The sequence below is a fragment of the Esox lucius genome, chromosome 7, assembly GCF_011004845.1.
Source record: "Esox lucius isolate fEsoLuc1 chromosome 7, fEsoLuc1.pri, whole genome shotgun sequence".
NCBI classification, from domain to species: Eukaryota; Metazoa; Chordata; class Actinopteri; order Esociformes; family Esocidae; genus Esox; species Esox lucius.
In genome coordinates, this window is record NC_047575.1 from 41,499,237 (window position 1) to 41,521,991 (window position 22,755).

Consider the following 22,755-nt stretch of genomic DNA (forward strand, 5'->3'; position numbering starts at 1 on the left):
TTATACAAATTAGAGAATGTGGTCAGTAACACAAGCTGTCTTGTCCTTCATGTCAGTAGTTATCATTTTGTGATATATTTTACATTGATTTCCCTCCCCCTTTCAATGTCATAATACTAATTATCGAGTATGAATATTATAGTTATTTATTAAAAAACTAATATGTCAAGTAAATAATTTGCAGGGAATAAATGCCCCTCAATTTAGAGTGTCTGGTATCCCCATTGATAAAAAATACATGGCTGTACTGGATGACTTGCTGAGAAAAATACACTTGGTCATTAGAGCATGGACAACTGGTCATTGGAGCACAGACACCTGGTCATTAGAGCATGGACAACTGGTCATTGGAGCACGGACACCTGTTTATTGGAGCACGGACACCTGTTTATTGGAGCACAGACACCTGGTCATTGGAGCACAGACACCTGGTCATTGGAGCACAGACACCTGGTCATTGGAGCACGGACACCTGGCCATTGTTGTTAATGCCCTCACCTGTGTTCCTGACCACCATCACTATTTAAGTTCCTCTTAAATAGGACATTATTTGGATTTTGTTATTTATGTGTTATTCTGTTGTGGTTTACTTCTGTTACAGTGCATTTTAGTTCTGTCGTTTGTCCTCCCTGTGCCTGTGACCTGTCTCAGCGACAGTGTCAAACCCTTCTCCATTGTGTGTGTGTCTACAGGCAGATCCAGGAGGAATATTTAGGTTCTGGACAGATCTTCAGCACAGACGACTACTGTAAGGAGAATGGGGTCAAAGTGGATTTCAACAAGAAACTGCTTCACCCTGCTCACATGTGGAACTGCAAAAGAGGTACCTTGGTGACAGAATCGTTTTTTGATATCTACAGAATATGACTTTTTTTTTCTACAGTTTGCATACCCTGGCAGAAATTGCAAAATCTTGGCCCTGATCAAAAGTTTACATACCCTTGAATGTTTGGCCTTGTTACAGACACACAAGGTGACACACACAGGTGAAAATGGCAATTAAAGGTGAATTTCCCACACCTGTGGATCTTTAAATTGCAATTAGTGTCTGTGTATAAATAGTCAATGAGTTTGTTTGTTCTTACATGGATGCACTGAGCAGGCTAGATACTGAGCCATGGGGAGCAGAAAAGAACTGTCAAAAGACCTGCATAACAAGGTAATGGAACTTTATAAAGATGGAAAAGGATATAAAAAGATATCCAGAACCTTGCAAATGCCAGTCAGTACTGTTCAATCACTTATTTAGAAGTGGAACATTCAGGGATATCTTGATACCAAGCCAAGGGCAGGTATATCAAGAAAGATTTCAGCCAAAACTGCCTGAAGAATTGTTTGGGATACAAAGAAAAACCCACAGGTTTGCTCTGGAAAAATATGGTGAGTTTGTTTCAAGGAGCACAATACGACAATACTTGAACTAAAATAAGCTGCATGTTCGAGTTGCCAGAAAGAAGCCTTTACCGCGCCAATGCCACAAAAAAGCCCAGTTACAATATGCCCGACAACACCTTGACACGCCTCACAGCTTCTGGCACACTGTAACTTGGAATGACGAGACCAAAATCGAGCTTTACGGTCACAACCATAAGCACTATGTTTGGAGAGGGGTCAACAAGGCCTATAGTGAACAGAATACTATTCTTACTGTGAAGCATGGTGGTGGCTCACTGATGTTTTGGGGGGGTGTGATATCTAAAGGCACAGGGAATCTTGTGAAAATGTATGGCAAGATGAATACAGCATGTTATCAGAACATACTGGCAGACAATTTGCATTCTTCTGCACGAAAGCTGCGCATGGGACGCTCTTGGACTTTCCAGCACGACAATGACCCTAAGCACAAGGCCAAGTTGACCCTCCAGTGGTTACAGCAGAAAAAGGTGAACATTCTGGAGTGGCCATCACAGTCTCCTGACCTTAATATCATCGAGCCACTCTGGGAAGATCTCAAACGTGCAGTTTCATGCAAGATGACCGAAGACTTTGCATGACCTGGAGACATTTTGCCAAGACGAATGGGCAGCTATACCACCTGCAAGAATTCAGGGCCTCATAGACAGCTATTACAAAAGACTGCATCCTGTCATTGATGCTAAAGTGGGCAATACACAGTATTAAGAACTAAGGGTATGCAGACTTTTGAACAGGGGTCAGTTTTTTATTTGTTGCCATGTTTTGTTTTGTGATTGTGCCAACCTGTTATAACCTACAGTTGAATGTGAATCCCATAAGAAATAAAAGACATCTTTGCCTGCTCACTCATGTTTTCTTTACAAATGATTACATATATCACCAATTCTCCAAGGGTATGCATACTTTTGAGCATTACTTTATATATTTATTAATGGTGCTATTGAACAGTTGATTGGTTAATTGACTAATTTGTTTGTTGAATGATTGGTCTGTGGATCCATTGATTACAGTCGTGATTCAAGGTTGCTTAAACTTTGTTCCTTCTTGCAGTTCTTGAAGCCATCTGGAATAAAGAACATCCGATTATCATTGACACCAGACTTGACTAAATGGGATATGTGGCCTTACGTCAGAATGGTGAGGACTAGTGTGTGTGTTTGTGGAAGTGTGGAAGTGTCATGAAAATACTGTGTTTTAATACATGTACATCCTCCTAGGCATTTCGACGTGGCTACTGGATCAGGTTTGAGGAGCTCCCGGAAAAACCAATTGACACCTTTTACAGGTACAGATTCCACCTGAGAGAGGAGAGACCAGAGCGGTCTCTCCTGTTTGTGCGTGAACATCAGTTTGGTGAATTGTGTTTTGAACTTGCTAAAAAAAATACTGATTGGCTAAGGGCCAACAAGCTGTGTGAAGACCACTTAAGGGCCTGATTCCATCTGTTATGCAGAAGAGTTAAATATTGCCTCTCTACAGTTTGGAGATAATTTTGGACTGAGGTGACAGTGAGACATTGAAAAGTGTTGATTGCAGTCTTCCGTAACATTCTTTTACGTTCCAAGAACACTGTAACATATTGAATCCAGCCCTGAGTTATGCCAGACGCGCCCACACACACACACACTTGCACACACACACACACACACGTGCACACACACACACACAGACACTGGTTATTAAGTACTGTATATCTGTCCCGCTCTCAGGATATCAAGAGAAAGATCCTAATGAAGACTCTAAAGAGCATGAGGGAGAAATATCAGCATGTGTGGAATATTTGGAATGTCTATAACCGGACTTCCAAACGGCATTGGATGTCCACAACAGTGTTTCAGGAGAACTGCTGGTGATGTACCTGAAGAGCACGCTATGATAATACAGGTGAAGGATTGGTAGCTTAGATAAAAAACACTTGATGTTTAACATTAAATGTATGTAATTTAAAATGCAAGAAAACCTATTTTGCTCTTTGAGTGTAATATGCTGCACATAATGTTGACCTAAAGTGTTGTGACTCAAGTAGTGCTTGGATATAAAAAACTTAATTTGAATTATTTTAATAACTATGAAAGGGAACACTTTTAAAATTTAAAATTTTTATTTGAGTCATATTCGATGGGATGGACAGCCCATTTGGGCATTGGGGCAGTCCCCTTATTAAGATACTATGTTTTTGTTTTTAAAAGTATTTTCTTAAATATATTATGGATTATGTCACAGATTTTTATAAATGTGTGGTAAAAGTGTTCAGATTTTACCATAAAAATTCTAATTAAAAAGCTTTTCAGTTACCTGCTACTCTGTCTCACTGATGCTCTGTTCATTGGGCAGAATGCCCATAGCTGGGAGCTCCCTAAGGGAGATGGCTGGACCAATGTGATGCCAGGGATTGTATCATATGACTTGTACAGCTCAGTGTTAATGGACCACGTTGGGGCTTTTCAATAGTCATGGCTAGAATTAATACAGCTAAGTTCAAAGTAGTACCAGAATCCCAAGAGAGATTTGAACTTTCTCTATCTATGTAACAGGACTTTGGAGAATGTTCAGAATTGTTAACTTTTTGTTTTCGTTTCCCTGACAACATGTTGACTTTAACGCTGTTTTGTAATGGTGGTGGCTCACTGATGTTGTAATGAGTACCAAGTATTTTGTTCCTGTACACTGCTATCCTATGTTAAATAGAGATGTCTGCGCCAAAGCGTTTGGCTGTCCAGTGGAAGACTACTCACTGTCCTAAACTTTCATCAACTATTGAAGGAAAAGTCTTCAGTATCGATTATCTCTTTTACAGGACCTGTAACCCTGCTAGACACAACTCGTTGAAATGAACATCTTTCTTGATACATGATTTGTGCCATTGTGTGGTATCCTTTCCTGACAGATGGATCCCTGCGGCTGCTTGTGGGCCTTTGACAGAGGGAATCAAATACTAATTTCACTCATTAAAATGCAAATTAATGTATAACATTTTTGACATGCGTTTTTTGTTGTTGTTATTCTGTTCCGATAAACCTACCATTAAAATTATAGACTGATCATTTCTTTGTCAGTGGGCAAACGTACAAAATCAGCAGGGGATCAAATAATTGTTTATATTCCTATAGTTTTCTGTTATAGTAATTGATTAGACAAAAAGACTTGTTGCAGTAAACGTGACTTTTTTTGCATCACTGATTGTAGAAGATGTCTTCACTGATCACATTTGATTATGGGATGGAAAATATGAAAAAAATATTCTGTCAATTGTGATGGGTAATGTACAGTTAGAGTTTTGCCTAACGTGAAACCAGTGAAACAAACTGCAATACATTACCTTCAGCACTTCAAATAGTCATTTTCAAACACTTTTCTCACCTTGTTTGGTCTTGGATTAACAGATTTTTACAATGAGTTAACTGAAAGGATTGCATTGTGCTATGTTCTAATGATGTAACGAATGTACTCGATGCATTTCACCAAAAACGTGGTGGTTGAATCACTGATCTTGTGTGGTTTCGAATGCAAGATTTAATGATTTAAGTGTGATCTGTTTGGAGTCTTGTACTAGGAGTTTCGAAACACTGCATCATACTATTGATAATAGCACCAAATCAACTGAATTAAAAAAATATATTAATTAAAAAAATAAATATATGCCTCATTATGTGTTTATTTGTATAAATAAAAAAAAAAAAAAAATTCCAATACTTCTGCTCAATTTCAATACTAAGGGTTTCAATACTTCCAGAGTGGACTGCGGGCGTATCCAAACACATAAACCGGTGTGTGGGGGTCACAGGTATGCACAGATACAGGCATCTTTTTCCTGCAGAGTCATGATATACTGTCTTTGGCAGCAGAGAAGTCTGATCAACAAACCCTTGGTCCTGCTGGTCCATACCTCTCTGAACTAGTCCAGCCATACAGAACCAATACAGACTAAGAGAGACTATTGGCGGTAAAGAGAGATGACGTCCACGTCTCTTTGACATTAGCTGTATCCCATCTAGCCGTGGTCCACAGAGAGGGAGACGCTCCTCTGGCTCTTGGACGTTTCCGAGGTTTGTTGATCCGCGGCACTGGAGGTCCACACGTGCGGTCGACACCGTTTGTTGTTTGCGATTACAGCGGACTCCTCTGTGTGAATTCCAGACGGTGAAGGTCACATTGGAGCCGTGTCAATGGTGTCCCAAAGCAGCTGCTGTTCATGTTGGACACCTGTGTCTGATTCAACGCAAAGGACCATTATGCCCCGGCGAGAATTACGCAAAATACGCATGGCTTACATGAGCCAGAAATATTCAAAGCACTGTACCACTGTATTTATATATATTTTCCCATTTCATTAAAATGAAGTCGAAACCTTTTGGTTTCCACGTATTATCATTGATGTTTCTTAATTGCAGCACTGGTTTTTCTTAATTGAACTACATTTCCTGTTGTAATTCAGAAACAAAACATAAAAGGCACTGACAAACTGATTGGCACTCAAGACTTAGCATTTGGTCACACGTCCAAGATAACTGCAGTTAAATGGTTCTTGTTATCATAATACGCTTCCCGCATTTTTCTGCAAGCAACTTGGCCAGTAGTATATCAGGAACGTTACCAGATCCAGGTTTTTATGGCTTTAGTCCAAGATGATATTGGCCCAGCTGAGTATAAAATGTTTTTTTTTGTGCATTATTGAACATCATAATAGACCTCCTTTGTACAAGTATATATACAGCTGAATCAGAACTGAAGAGCCCCAACACTGGTCAACATGTTGAACTTTGAACATGCTCAACTCAACATACAAAAATGACATAACACGAAGATTACAATAACGAATTGTAACAAAGTTAATCTAAACCTGTCTGTTTAAGGCATACCATAACATTAGGTTAGTTTCAAGTTCACTAGGATATCACACCTCTCCTGGCTTGGTGACCCACATAAAAACAGAAGGGGGAAAAAAACTCTAATGTAGATGCTACTCTGTTTACTGGGACAGAAATATTGCTAAATGTTTTGGGCCATTGAATGGCCAGATGATTTTCTCCAATTACATAATTGTTAACACTGCAGATCACAGATCTCCCAAAAGATTGTGCCATTACACAGGTTTTTGATGTACACAGATGTTTACATTATATACGTCCGATAATTAATTTTAATATGTTCCAGAACTTTGTGTGCCCTAAAAATGCGTTGTCACTTCTAAATGTTGTTTGGACCCAAACAATGTGGTTGACTAAAATAATTCCAGGACCCAATCAGACATGGGGGCGATGGGGCAAAGAGAGCTGGATCCATCGTATCTAGGGGCCCAACAAGGGAATCCAAGTTCCACCACATATATATCTTTTTTTACAATTATATACCAATGAAGCTATATTATTTAACACTATACTATGTCTAAATGTATATATAATATCATATGTTTGATTTCATAAACACATATTTTGATAATTTGATAAAAACTCTTGGTATCTTACGTCATGATGTACCAGAACAGAATAAAAATTATTCTTGAAAATCCATCCATCCATCATCTTCCGCTTATCCGGGGCCGGGTCGCGAGGGCAGCAATCTAAGCAGGGATGCCCAGACTTCCGTCTCCCCAGACACTTCCTCCAGCTCTTCCGGGGGGACACCGAGGGGTTCCCAGGCCAGCCGGGAGACATAGTCCCTCCAGCGTGTCCTAGGTCTTCCCCGGGGTCTCCTCCCGGTGGGACGGGACCGGAACACCTTCACAGGAAGGCGTTCCGGAGGCATCCGAAACAGATGCCCAAGCCACCTCAGCTGACCCCTCTCGATGTGGAGGAGCAGCGGCTCTACTCTGAGCTCCTCCCGGGTGACCGAGCTTCTCACCCTATCTCTAAGGGATGTCCCAGCCACCCTGCGGAGAAAGCTCATTTCGGCCGCCTGTATCGGGATCTTGTCCTTTCGGTCATGACCCAAAGCTCATGACCATAGGTGAGAGTAGGAATGTAGATTGACCGGTAAATCGAGAGCTTCGCCTTGCGGCTCAGCTCTTTCTTCACCACGACAGACCGATACATCGACCGCATTACTGCAGAAACTGCACCGATCCGTCTGTCAATCTCCCGTTCCATCCTTCCCCTCACTCGTGAACAAGACCCCTAGATACTTAAACTCCTCCACTTGAGGCAGGCACTCTCCACCAACCTGAAGTGGGCAAGCCACCCTTTTCCAACTGAGGACCATGGCCTCGGATTTGGAGGTACTGATTCTCATCCCCACCACTTCACACTCGGCTGCAAACCGTCCAAGTGCATGCTGAAGGTCCTGGCTTGAAGTGGCCAACACGACAACATCATCCGCAAAGAGCAGAGACGAAATCGTGTGGTCCCCAAACCTGACACCCTCTGGCCCCTGGCTGCGGCTAGAAATTCTGTCCATAAAAATTACGAACAGAACCGACGACAAAGGGCAGCCCTGCCGGAGTCCAACATGCACAGGGAACAAGTCTGACTTACTGCCGGCAATGCGGACCAAGCTCCTGCTTCAGTCGTACAGGGACCTGACAGCCCTTAGCAAAGGACCCAGGACCCCAATTCCCGAAGCACCCTCCACAGGATACCGCGAGGGACACAGTCGAATGCCTTCTCCAAATCCACAAAACACATGTGGATTGGTTGGGCAAACTCCCATGAACCCTCCATCACCCTGTAGAGGGTGTAGAGCTGGTCCAGTGTTCCACGGCCTGGACGAAAACCATACTGTTCCTCCTGAATCCGAGGTTCTACTATCGGCCGTATTCTCCTCTCCAGAACCCTGGCATAGACTTTCCCGGGGTGGCTGAGAAGTGTGATCCCCCTATAGTTGTAACACACCCTCCGGTCCCGCTTCTTAAAAATAGGGACCACCACCCCAGTCTGCCATCCCAGTGGCACTGTCCCTGACCGCCACGCGATGTTGCACAGGCGTGTCAGCCAAGACAGCCCCACAACATCCAGAGACTTGAGGTACTCAGGGCGGATCTCATCCACCCCCGGTGCCTTGTCACCGAGGAGTTTCTTAACCACCTCTGTGACTTCAGCCCGGGTGATGGACGAGTCCACCTCTGAGCTCTCATCCTCTGCTTCCTCAATGGAAGACGTGACGGCGGGATTGAGGAGATCCTCGAAGTACTCCTTCCACCGCCCGACAACATCCCCAGTTGAGGTCAACAGCTGCCCACCTCTACTTTAAACAGCGTTGGTAGGGCACTGTTTCCCTCTCCTGAGGCACCGGATGGTTTGCCAGAATCTCATCAAGGCCAGCAGATAGTCCTTCTCCATGGCCTCACCGAACTCCTCCCAGGCCCGAGTTTTTGCCTCCACAACCACCCGGGCTATAGTCCGCTTGGCCTGTCTGTTCCCATTCAGCAGCCTCAGGAGTCCCACAAGCCAACCAGGCCTGATAGGACTCCTTCTTCAGCTTGACAGCATCCCTTACTTCCGGTGTCCACCACCGGGTTCGGGAATTGCCGCCTCGACAGGCACCGGAGACCTTACGGCCACAGCTCCGAGCGGCCGCTTCGACAATGGCGGTGGAGAACATGGTCCACTCGGACTCAATATCTCCAGCCTCCCTTGGGATCCAGTCGAAGCTCTGCCGGAGGTGGGAGATCTCTCTGACAGGAGACTCGGCCAGACGTTCCCAGCAGACCCTTACAGTACGCTTGGGCCTGCCGAGTCTGTCCAGCTTCCTCCCCCGCCATCGGATCCAACTCACAAACAGGTGGTGATCAGTTGACAGCTCTGCCCCTCTCTTCACCCGAGTATCCAAGACATACGGCCGCAAGTCAGATGAAACGACAACAAAGTCGATCATCGACCTGCGGCCTAGTGTGTCCTGGTGCCACGTGCACTGATGGACACCCTTATGCTTGAACATGGTGTTCGTTATGGACAAACTGTGACACAGAAGTCCAATAACTGAACACCACTCAGGTTCAGATCACGGGGGCCGTTCCTCCCAATCACACCCGTCCAGGTGTCACTGTCGTTGCCCACGTGGGTGTTGAAGTCCTCCAGTAGAATGATAGAGTCCCCAGCCGGAGCACTTTCCAGCACCCCTCCCAGAGACTCCAAGAAGGTCGGGTACTCTGCACTGCCGTTCGGCCCGTAGGCACAAACAACAGTGAGAGACCTATCCCCGACCCGTAGTCGCAGGGAAACGTCCCTCTCGTTCACCGGGGTAAACTCCAACACATGGCGGCAGAGCTGGGGAGCTATAAGCAAACCCACACCAGCCCGCCGCCTCTCACCATGGGCAACTCCAGAGTGGTGAAGAGTCCATCTCTCATGGAGTGTGGTTCCAGAGCCCAAGCCGTGCGTAGAGGTGATCCCGACTACCTCTAGTCGGAACCTCTCAACCTCACGCACGATCTCAGGCTCCTTCCCCGCCAGCGAGGTGACTTTCCACGTCCCTAGAGCTAGTTTCCATGTCCAGGGATCGGGTTGTCTAGGCCCCCGCCTTCGACTGCCGCCCGATCCTCTCTGCACCGGCCCCTTATGGTCCCTCCTGTGGGTGGTGAGCCCACGGGAGGGCGGCCCCATGTCGCTCGTTCAGGCTGGGCCCGGCCGGGCCCCATGGGGAAAGGCCCAGCCACCAGGTGCTCGCGAATGAGCCCCAACCCCGGGCTTGGCTCCAGGGTGGGGCCCCGGCTGTGCCATGCCGGGCGACGTCACAGAACACAAGGGTTTAATCATCATTAAGGGGTTTTTGAACCCAAGACCCAAGTCCCCTCCTTGAACTGCCACCTTAACGTGGTGGAGGGGTTTGAGTACCCGAGTGACCCTAGGAGCTATGTTGTCTGGGGCTATATGCCCCTGGTAGGGTCTCCCAAGGCAAACAGGTCCTAGGCGACGGGTCAGACTAAGAGCGTTTCAAAAACCCCAGCAAGTGTAAGTGCATGTTCAACAAAAACAGTGGCTTATTCTGCTGTTTCAACCTAGGCCACGACTTTATGAATTAATATAACAATTATGTTAAAAAAGTATACATTTAAAGTTCAGGTAAACTAGAATTATTGCATTGACCATATTCACAATATCAGATTTTTTAACGTGCACAAATAAACTGTTCTTTCACTAATTGTAATTTCTCCAAAACATTCAAACTTGTCCTAGTTATGGCTTTATCTCAGGCTAACGTGGTTTGTAGTTGGGTGGAAGGTCTTTGCAGAGCTTTGAAAGGTGACGCCTACTTTCAAATCCTTTTTTTGTGTATAAATCCGGAGTAAGATAGATTAGGTGTTCATCTATAGAGCTCATTGGCGCAACAAACACCCCTGTAACTGACATGCCATCCCGACGTGATGTTGAGAAAAACAGACAAGAAATGTCCGTCCAAAACACTGGGGAACCGGTGGTATCAGACTTCTTTTGCTGGTCTGTCCTGAATATAATATTTTGCTTCTGGCCATTAGGAGTTGGAGCGCTTCTTCAATCCAGAAAGGTTTGTATCTCAAATTCTCATTTGTTTTTTTATTTATTTGAACTTTCCCTATGGCAAAAATCTTTATTGCATTCCAATTTCAGGCAAGGAAGAAATTGGCTGAAGGAGATGTGCAAGCGGCGAAGAGTGCATCAGGCTATGCTTTGGCTATGAATGTGTCTGCCATGATTTTGGGAGTGGGATGTTGGGTATCCAGTATTATTTTAATTATAAAAAATGTAATGGGGTAAAATGTGGAAAAATAAATACTGAAGCACATATCGCATATATGAAACCTTTTTCTGACAAACATGTTCTCCTGCAGAGCACTGAATCTTTCAAAATAAAAACACGAAATAATGCTTTGTATTTGTCTGTAATTTTCTGAAGATCTTGATTTGTTATATTTAACCACAGTAATTAGCTAGTTGTAACAAGGATCCATTTTTACAAGGGAATGTACTGTATTGTCAGACAGTTGTGTTGCTTTTCCATTATGAAAGATCTGAATTTTGATCATTTACAAAAAATTATTTTATTAAAATATAAAAAAGACATTTGCACAGCTTCACAAAGGCTAGCTTTGCAAGGCTAACATTTGGAATGATAGAGGAATGACCTTGTGGTTTTGTAAAAAGATGAGAAAATAGATTAGAACTGAAAACAAAATACATAATCTCATGAAGGAACAGTAAACTGATAATGGTAAAACATTAGCACTATTATACTGTCTCTAAGTCTGTGCTGTGTTCGGTATGGGTTAAACAATAAGGAAATCTGGATGAAAATCAGTTGTGTACTCATCAGTTAACCAATGAGGAGTGGATAGGTTGGTGAACACTGCAGCCGTTGATTCAACACACAAACCAAATCAGGAGTAGCAGACTTAAAATGACTTTTTTCATTTTTTGAGCATGTGCTTTTTATGACAATGTAAAAATCAGGTTAAATACATGTGCACATACATGGACCTTTTTACCAAGGGGGTTGCATTTCTCACTGATGATCTTTTCTCTGACACGGTAAAATCTGGCCTACTTAAGGCATTGGCTTCATCTGATGTGGTTGATAGTTCTTTTCTTTGTGGAGGTGTGTAGGTTGCTAACTTTTTTCAACTCCTTTGTTTCCAGTATAAAGCTCTACACTTTAATCCTTCAGAGCCCACTGTGGTACAGCATAGACCATTGACAAGTGACATGGCTTACGGAGGTGATGTGGAGGCTAACAGACAAGAATGGGCCATCCAAAATACTGAGGAACCAGTGGTATCGGACTTCTACTGCTGGTCTGTCCTAAATTAAGCATTTTGTTGCTGGGCACTTGGGATAGCAGCTCTGTGCCAGTCCAAAAAGGTTGGTCTATCAAATCCACATTTGTTTATGTCTTTATGAGCTTTTATTGTCTAAGGCAAACACTTTTATCACATTGACATTTCAGGTCAGGAAGAAATTGGCTGAAGGTGATATAGAAGGAGTGAAGGCGGCATCTGACAATTCTTTGTGTTTGAATGTGTTGTTCCTGATTTTTTGAGTGATTTTTTTTGTCAGTTTATGTGTACTTTACAAGTACATCATCCTAGGCATTTTGCTGTGGCTACTGGATCAGGTTTGAGGAGCTCCCGGAAAAAACAATTGGCACCTTATACAGGTACAGATTCCACCTTAGTGTGAACATCATTTGGGTGGATTGTGTTTTGAACTTGCTAAAAAAAATACTGATTGACTTAAGGCCAACAAGCTGTGTGAAACTTGAAGTGTATAATGTGATGCATGTAAAACAATTTTGGAGGTGAAAAAGCATACTGATTGTTTGGTTTAAACATGTATAGCCAAGTTATATTACCAGTTGGAGGGCCATTCAAGTATTAAAATTCCCACCCCCCATTTGGTTACAACATAGACAACTTAAGGGCCGGATTCAGTCTGTTACGCTGTCATGACGCTTGACGCATCATGGTTTTATCTCTAGTAGGGTTGACTACTGTTATGGCCTCTTAACTGGACTCCTCAAAAAGTCTGTAAAACAGCTGCAGCTCATTCATAATGCTGCTGCTAGAATGTTAACCAGGACCAAGAGGACAGAGCACATCACTCCGGGTTCTTAAATCTTTGCATTTACAGAATAGATTTTAAAGTGGTGCTTTTAGTTTATAAATCTCTGAATGTTTAGGACCCGATTACATTTCTGATATGTTTGAAGAATATAAACCGAACAGGGCTCTTAGATCTATGAACACAGGTCAGCTAGTGGGGCCCAGAGTCCAAACTAAACATGGAGAAGCTGCGTTTAGCACTTATGCTGCACTTATGCTGTACACAACTGGAATAAACTACCAGAAGATCTTAGACATGCCCCAAACGTATACATTTTTTAATCCAGGTTAAAAACACTTCTCTTCTCACATGCCTATAACTGAGCATTTAAACCTAACCACACTATTTAGACTTATAGCTTCCTATGTTTTTTTGTCCCATTTTTAATCTTTATAAGTTTTCTTATTGTATTTTTTTTATTATTATAATGTTTTCATTTGTTTTGATGTTTTCATTTGAGTATTTGTTTTTATGTTATTGTACTTTCATATATTTTTCTTTGTAAAGCACATTGCATTGCTTCGATGTATGAATTGTGCTATATAAATAAACTTGCTTGCTATGCTGAAGAGTTAAATATTAACTGTCCACAATGTGGAGATTTGGACTGAGTTGACATTGAGACATTGAAAAGTGTTGATTGCAGTCTCCAGTAACATGGGAACACTTCCTTTACATTCCAAGGACACAGTAACATATTGAATCCAGCCCTGAGTTGTGCCTGGATCACACACATGTACACACAAGCATACACACACACTCAATGGTAATGATACTGTCTATCTGTCACCCTCTCAGAATATGTAAGGGCAAGATCCCAATGCAGTCTCTATTGGGGATGAGGGAGAAATATCAGCATGTGAGGAATATTTGGGACGTCCTCTATAACCAGGATTCCAAACGGCGTTGGATGTCCACAAAAGAGTGGCAGGAGAACTGCTGGTGATGAACCCAAAGAGCACACTAAGATCATACACGTGAAGGATTGGTAGCTTAGATAAAAAATACATTCATTTAATGTTAAACATCAAGTAATCTAGAATGAAAGATAACCTATTTTGCTCTTTGAGTGTAATATGCTGCACATACTGTTGACCTAAGGTGTTGTGACTCAACTAGTGCTTGGATATAAAAACGCCATTTGAATTATTTTATGTAACTATGTAAAGGGAACACTTTTTAAATGTTGGGTCATATTCCATATTCCGGACAGCCCATTGGTGCAGTCCCCTTCATAAGATTGTATGTTTTTGTTTTTAAAATATATATTTTTTAAATATTATGGATTATTTCACAGATTATCTTAAATGTGGTAAAAGTGTTTACATTTTACCGTAAAAATTCTAATTAAAAAGCTTTTCAGTTACCTGCTACTCTGTCTCACTGATGCTCTGTTCATTGGGCAGAACGCCCATAGCTGGGAGTGCAGGATTTCATATCCATTGCTTCCCTAAGGGAGATGGCTGCACCAATGTGATGCCAGGGATTGTATCACATGACTTGTACAGCACAGTGTTAATGGACCATTTTGGGACCTTTAAATGGTCATGAGTAGAAATAATACAGAGAGAGTTTGATGCTTAATGAGCTTCAAACTCTTGCGCAAGTCATTACAACTTAGTGCTTTTTTTTATCAACATTTTAAAAATGAACAAATATGTAAATTGAACATTAAAGCAGTTCACTCTTGGTTTCGTTTCACTTAAAAGCTATTCAGTGTATTGGTTTCCCAGATGCGGACCTAGAGTCTACAACCTAATACTCTTATTTCAACCCACTCTCATCCCTTTGCGTACATATAACACGGGTTTACACTTCACAATTTCGTGCTATGCATAAGCCAAAGTACTTTTTTGCGTGCAGTTCAGACACGATCTCTTCCAATTAAGAACAATGGTGAATAAATGCGATATTAAAGTTTTACCTTTACCCTTTTATGTTCTTTCAAGAAAAAAGTTAATCTACGGCTTTTAAACGATTAGTCACTCTTCCCCAGATAGCAAAATTATCCGCACGGCTTCTGTTTGCCGCCGGCCCTAAGCTGTCGGCTATAGGTGCGTCCTGCTGGCGGGGATGAAACGTTTGCCGCCGAATACGTCACTCCCATTTCTTGCGAGATTTCTTGACTGCTTCATTTTCTCTGGCAGTTGCCTCGGTCTAAAGGACCGCGGTCCTCTGGCGGCAAGACGCTTTTAAATACAAGGCTACTCTCAAAATCGACCGGCCATGTTGGTTTGGACACACATTCGCATCAGTTCGTCGCTCAATCACGAGTTACATCCTGCAGTTTGCTAGCTAGCAAAGGCATCGACTACCATCGTTTAAGTAAGTACATGTTTCCTTTTTGTGTAACGCAATATTATGTTTACATTGTTTTTAGGTTATGTATTTAAAATGTGTAGTCATCTTTGTTCTTGCCTAACTAGCTAAAGTAGCCTTGTTTACGCTATGTTAGTACATGTAGAATTTTAACAGCTATAATAGGTAGCAAAAGCTTTACATCTAGAAACACTAAGTTTAACTTTTAGTGTTTTCTTACAAAAATAATAATGTATATATGTTGTTTAAATAATTTTGTTTGCCTGAACAAGTATGCTGCTAGTCCAGGGAGCTAGAGTGGCTAGTAAGTGTTAGCTAGCACATGCTGTTTTGCTTTTGTTACAGTACACACTGTGGCAAGTTTTGTGCTGTGTTGCTACTGTACTGGTTTTAAGGCAATTATGATTTCTAATTCTCTGAACTGCTATACTTTTTATGTTTGAGGAAAATTCTGTGTTCACTAGAATCACAACACTCGGTGAATACATTTTATTTTTAACAATTTCACTGTTCCACATTGGGCTGATAATGTTTCCCCCCCACAGCATAGCTACTGTATATTCCTAACGTTAACATTCCGGTTTTGTTCATGTTTTCTTGCAGATACCTTGGCCAGAGCATAACTGGTTATCTTCACCCAAGAGACCTACTGTTGGTCAATCGTTTTGGTTTTAAAGGTAAATGCATTGTTAGTCACAATGTCTAGTTACTGGGCCAGAAGGAAAATAATATTGAAAAGAGTTAAGCGGGACAAACAGGACATTCACTTGAATCACTACATGCTACAGAAGTTGCATCGATTCCAGAAAACCAGGAAAATGTTGAGCCATCTGTAGACTTCAGAGCTGGTATGTAAAATGTATTGCTGTGATGCTTAATTAGTGATCCTGTAACTAAACTATACACTTTGTTTGATTTTCAAATTTCTGTTCCCTCTTTCTCAGAACCAGGTTTCTCCCCAGTAATCCAGACTCCACTTCACAGAGCCAAGAGTTTGAGTACAAGTAAGTGATGTTATTTGTGACGTTTTTTGTCTTGGAAACTATTGCTTCTATTTAAGATTAGGAATCGTTTTATCCATAATCTGTTTTTCATTAGGGCACTTGACTTTCTGAATAAAAGGTGTCCAGGTGTGTTGTACATATCATTAGCTTTGCACAGTTCAATTCTTGTTTCATTACTGAATATGCAATCTCTGCAGTGAAATTAAAGCTGTTATGTTTGTTCCCCCAGCTCGTCAAGTACTAAGCTTTACACCACCAGCAGCAAATTTACCCTGGCAGCATATGGGTGAAAACGCTGGAGGTATGTAATACGTTGCGCTAAACTAAGTTTTACATTTAAGTCCAATTCATTAAATGTATGCAATTACTTCAAACATATTTTTACGTCAATGATTATCAATAGGAGAAAGTCATCGCTTTGTTATTGGCCCTTGGACGCCCCTGGCATCTTGTGTACAGCACAAAGTTTTCAGCTATGAAGGTATATTCTAGGCCTATGTCTTATTGTCCAGTGTTTTAACAGTATTGAAAATATTGCCTTTAGTAGTTGTTTTTTTATTTTTTTTAATGTAGATTTCCAGTGACTCTGAGGGAGGAGAACCAAGCTCTGAGGGAGAAGAAAACCAAGGCCTTAGGGAGTGCAATGCACAAGCAGGTGAGAACGTGCACTCTTTCTTAAATTTTACTTTTTTGTGTGTAATGTAGGTTCAGAATTACCATATGCCTTTGATTTTGTAGCTTCGGATGACAGCGGCTCACTTCAAGAGCAGGTGAAGCAAGTAGGGACAATGTTGAAGACGTTTGCTCTCACTGGGCAATCAGGTACAACTTGCAAACAACACCTGTGGTTGGTTGTTTAATACCTGTACATGTAGTAGACCTAGATATAAATGTCGTAGTTTAGTATTTGATGGACCAGGACTGACTACTTTATTCTTTTATTCTGGGAACCCCTGTAGGTGCGTTACCTGAAAGGAGCATCTGACCGTGAAGGCAGAAAAAGCCGCACAGCTGAGAAGGACCCACAGCCGACCCTTTAAACCTAGGCTGACTACTGACACCCCAGCATCACTGAACTGGAACACTTTCTTTATCCTGCAGTCAGTAACATCAAGACACCAGAAGTGCCAGACTACACTCACCCTGTTTTTTTTTTTTTATTTTAACTTTAGTATTGGCTTATTTCATTCCGTCTTAACGATTCTATTATAGTTTGTAAATCCTATTTCATACCTGTTACGTGATATTGCACATTAACTAGTACCAAAATTCTACTTTCATTTCATCACTGTGCTTAACTGTTATTCCATTAATAATAGCTTGGAAATACTATTTTGTACCTCTGATACTTGATATTGCACATTACCTGGTACCAAATATTCTACTTACTCTGTTTTTAACATCACTATTTTTCATTCCATCAGTGCTTAACTGTTATTCTATTGTTAAATATAGCTTGTAAATCCTTGTGCCACAGGTCAGCATGTGACGACTACGACCTCTGCTGGTTCACCTCCCCCTGCAGCGGGCGGGCCCCGGCGGTCGACGTCACCGGCTTTCTAACACCACCGTCTCATCATGCATTTCACCTGTGTCTTGTTTCGTGCACCTGTTCATCATCATCCTGTTTCCCCCGGTATATATGTTCCCTCTGCTCCCCCTGTCTTTGTGTGTGATTGTTCTCTGCCACAGTCAGAGCTGTATGCGCTTGTTAAGACGCTCGTTCTGTTTATTTTGTTCTATTCATATATATAAAAACCTTCATCCGCCACGCCTTCTCCGGTTCCTCCTTTGCTTCCTCAACCTAAGCCGTGACACAGCATTGCAGTTGTAATGGTCTGTTCTACTACTGTTTTTACCTCCATATTTTTATATAAATATATATGTCACGTTTTGTTTATCACAGATACAAGAGACACAGATCTTATTGCAGCACGGTGTAAATCTTGTCAGCAATGCCATTATAATGGTCTATTCTACTCTAGAGCTTTACTCTAAATTATTACCATTTTTCCTATTGTTAGAAATGGCTTGAAAATGTGATGTTATACCTCGATTTTATTTGGTATCCTGCACATTATTTGGTACCAAATATCCTCATTACTTGTTATGTTTACTGGTAATTATTTTCATCCCAGAGCTGACCTCTTTTTATATTATTAACAATTATTGTGTTTGTGTTATAATTTGCTTGTATGGCTGTTTTTTTTTTTTTTACCAACATTTAATTGGGAACCTGCATGTTCTGTAGTGTGTATTTATATGTATGTTTTTTTTCTGCCTGTTATTTATTTCAGTGATCTGACACATCTTGTTTGAATGACAGTTACTGTACTTTGAAATGTGGAATTAAAACACCAAATGGAAATGTGTTTGATCAATCATTATTCTCAATAAACTGCATACTATAAATATTAAATATGTGTATATATATAAAAGCGGCAGATCGCTCGAAAATAGCGTTTGTCGCGGAAGGTCCACTTTTTAAAAAGCGGCTGCCGCCGGCGGTGAGCCGGCAAACGTGTTTGCGATTTAGACATTCTGACGCATCTACTGTCTCTGGAGGACCGCCTACGGTCCGCCGACTCATTGCTATCTGGGTCCGGGAAATCCGTGCCTCGATGATGGTGACGTCAAATAGGTTTCAGTTGGTGCGTGTCAATGAGACGATTTTATTGACCACCATTATTATTAATGGGAGGAGATCGCGTCTCAACTGCACGCAAAAAAGGACTTTGGCTTATGCATAGCACGACATTGTGTGAACCCGTGTTATATGTAAGCAAAAGGAAGAGAGTAGGTTGCTTATTTAGAATACCCGTACATTTAAAAACATTTATGGGATGGGAAGAAAACATGGGTGAAAGCAGTTCCAACTGTTAAAATCCTTCGCATGAAACTTGACTCTATTTTAAAAATCTAACAAACATTATTTCTACTCTAAAGTACATCATATATATATATATATATATATATATATATATATATTTGATTATATTCATGAAATAAACTATGTTCTGAGTGTAAAAATGGTACGGGAAAATATGCGTCTGTTTCTGTAGAATTACAAATAAGGAGAAGGCTTTTTTTCATAGCCATATATCACCGGAATGAGCAGTTATACCCCATTTTCCACTTCTGGTGTGTGATAAAAAATGCTGCGGCAGAGACGTCGTCCACTGAGATGTTGTTGTAGAGTAGGTTTGTGGTGTACAGTACTGTAGTCTGAAGTAGATGGAGAGAGGCAGGAGAAATAGACAAACCATGAAGGATCTGATTATATAGAGGTTTGCCCGGAGTTGGAAAGTCGCATCGCGCAAGGTAGGCTATTCTTCTCAAGCCGGGGCGCTCAACAATAAGACATTTATACATTCAGACATTCAGAAGTATACGCTATATTTATATCGTTTTTCAGGCAGCTCCTTCAAAAATGTCGAAGACGTGGAGATCACGGGAGATTTATTCCCCAGACCGCTACCATGAAAATTCCGGTTGGAACATAAATTACTTCAAACACAACCACATGTTGAATCAACTGGATGGTGTGTATCGATCTATTGGGTTGGTGGGGTAATGGGAAAAATGGGAAAACCTACAACATGTCCTCTACAAATACCCATCCCTAACCCTACACATAACCTGTAGACCTAATACCTAAACCTAAACGTATCCCCTAAATCAGAAATCGCGTTTCCCACATGCCAAATGTCCACACGATGTTCAATTTCTCAGCCTTTTGTGTCCAATAATCAAACAAACGCACACATTTTTGCCCCAAATTAATCTGACTAGTTTTTTTGCGACCGTTTTTGGAGCCATGCAACGAGGTGTGACTCCTATCATCGTTGACAAACATTTATCGTTGGCACATGTACCCTTATGTCTTCATGGTATGTACCAATGTGTGTATATGAATAATGACATCGATCATCCCCAGTTTTGTTTGGTTATTCACAGCAGCCAGGCTTGCAGAGACATTTAAAATAATGTAATTGTTGTAACCTTACTAATTCTCCAGTCAGTGTCAGCAACACGGATGCATTGTCATACTGACCACACATGCACTTTCCAGATGCTCTGATGTCCTTTCAGGTACTTTTAATGGGCATTAGAATATTCCTTTGCATGTACCATTCAAATGCATATTACACTCATACATATCTATACTACTTAATACTTCTACCATACTGTTCATACTCCCAATCCTGCTCTTTAAAACATGCTAGTTGCTAGTTTACATTTTTATAAATATTATTTCCATACTCTGCATATCTATAATATTAAATACTAATACTAATATTGCTGCTAGTTTACAGTACCTTTCATACTGCTGCTAGTGCACATTGGTATGTATATTATTGATTTATCTTCTTGCTATATTTTTGCTGTGAATACTTTTTTTTCTTCTTAAATTCTCACTATAGTTGTATTGTGCAATGCCACCATTCATAAGCTTATTACACTCATATGTGATTTTCGAATAATGTATTAGGATTTGTTCAGGATGGACAAAAACCTCACTGGCTACACGATTCTCTTGTCTTTTCACTTGACGAAAAAGTCAGTTGTTTTCCCCTGTATTGATAGTTATTATATCAAAGTCAATCACGAATGGTTAATAAGCTGTTAAAACGGCCAGTGGCAAAAGCCATAGAGGTAATAGATGCTATTTGTGTTGGATGTAAACTTAATAAGAAATGTCAGTCAGTTAAACACAATGCCTAATGGTGATCATTACCTTTTATTATGGGCCGGCTGAGGCATGCCTGGTTTCTTGTTTAAACTACTACTCGTGTACAGTGTTATGCATACTAGCTGTTGCTTTATTTCATTAGTATTTTTTCTCTTGCTATATTTTTGTTTATATATTCTTCTTCCTAACTCTCACTACATAGGGTGATAACAGGTAAAATGGGCCATCAGGTAAAATGGGTCATTTAAGGTTTGGGGGTCCCAGCCCCTCTGGAATTTAGAGCCAATGACCGCAAAGGATTTCAAACTATTGTCATAACTGTGCTTGACAAGTAACAGGTGATTTGATTAGTTTATGGTTGCTATGGTGGGCAGGGCAATACTTCAATTCAAGACTGCACCAGAAAGCTGCATGGTAAGTAGCCTGGCATACCAAATCTAACTAAACTATTATAAGGATGATAAATCTATAAAAAAAAACATGCACATAAAAAAACTATGCATAATATCTGTCTTGATGGCATCAATCAGAATTAATGTTGTTAGTTTTGTATATGAACATATTTTTTGAAAAAGTTATGTTTTTTTTGGTGGCCCAATTTACCTTAACCCACTGAGGTAAAATGGGCAACATGGTTTCAGCTAAAATGGGCCATCATCTGTGTCACTCACAAACACACATACACGTGTGTTTGAGTGTGTGTGTGTGTGTGTGTGTGTGTGAGTGAGTGTGTGTGTGTGTGTGTGTGTGTGTGTGTGTGTGTGTGTATGTACGTGCGGGTTAGGTCTTACTGAACGAATGACATCACACACACCACTGACATCAGTTCACTGATCTATGCTGTTCCAAAATTGCCTTTTTTTAATGGCACATATGAATATGTTTGTTTAATGCAGTTTAAATGTTATGTGGCTGTATAAGCAACTGTGTTTTAAAATTAAAATTGATGATAAATTACTATTTCCCTTTGCAGTTTGACTGGCCCATTATACCTGAAACAACTGGCCCATTTTACCTGAAACTGCTCATGCAAAAAAAGTTGGCACAGCTGATGTTTCAAGAACTGTAGGGCCTAAATAATTATATTTTATTAAATAATTTCAACACAAAATTATCAAAAACAGTCATTATTAATCATAAAAACACATGGAAAAGGCATATATGGTATTGTATTATTGTCCCAAACGATTTACCAAAAAGTGGCCCAATTTACCTGATATCACCCTAGTTGTCGGGTGCCATTTCACAATAATTTCATTGTGGCGTATTTGGTCATTAACCAACGGCGAGTGAATTACCGATATTGCATTCATCTCTAAATAGGCAGACATAGAATTACATTTTACAACGAAGACGTGCATAGCACAGTCAGCAGTTGAGAAAGAAGTGAAAATAGACACATTTTTCTTTTACTGTGTGACAGACAGACACATTTAGATATGTCATATAACGCATTTTTCCTCTCAGGGGAAGCAACGCGGTGACTATTACATCACTATAGAAGTGGCTCGTGGGTATCCTGAAACCTTCATCTCCCTCAACAAACTGTACAGGCAAGAAACAACCTAATCAAGGATTTCTAGTATACTGGCTACATTTTCAGTTCATCAAGAGTTACCTGTATACCTGTTTGGCTCGTAAATTTAGCAATAGATTTGTTATAAATCATTTTTCCTGTTATCCTCTAGTCCCAGGGTTTTTATAACGATAGTGCTGTCCCCAAATGGAAGTTCAGAAATTTCAGGGACCGCAGGGAAAAAGTTCTCAACTGCAAGGATGTTCTGAATGACGAATACTCCCTCAAAACGTGGGG